This window comes from Odontomachus brunneus, unplaced genomic scaffold, assembly GCF_010583005.1.
Source record: "Odontomachus brunneus isolate Ranch 3 - 2012 unplaced genomic scaffold, Obru_v1 Obru_scaffold_041, whole genome shotgun sequence".
NCBI lineage: Eukaryota > Metazoa > Arthropoda > Insecta > Hymenoptera > Formicidae > Odontomachus > Odontomachus brunneus.
Window position 1 is genome coordinate 1,406,956 of NW_022639491.1, and position 200 is coordinate 1,407,155.

Here is a 200-nt window from a genome sequence, read left to right on the forward strand (position 1 = left end):
ATCTTTTTTAACATTCTTACTCTTCTTCTACTTATTGCGCGTTACGTGTGAGCAGATAAACTACTGATAAAAATACGTATGTATGAATGTCAAGCTGTCAAAATGTCACTTCTATTTTGACATTCCCACTTGCCGGATGAATCAACAGTCATGAAAAACGATCAGCTAGAAACGGACACGGCTGGTCAAAACTTTTGAGT

The 200-nt window shown here is 37.0% G+C and overlaps 1 protein-coding gene across 1 annotated transcript in view; it reads left to right on the forward strand.

Annotated features, from left to right (window-relative positions):
- The window catches only part of LOC116844428, a 22,851-nt gene that overhangs the window by 20,306 nt on the left and 2,345 nt on the right, over positions 1-200 (forward strand). The gene's annotated exons all lie outside the window — the stretch shown is intronic.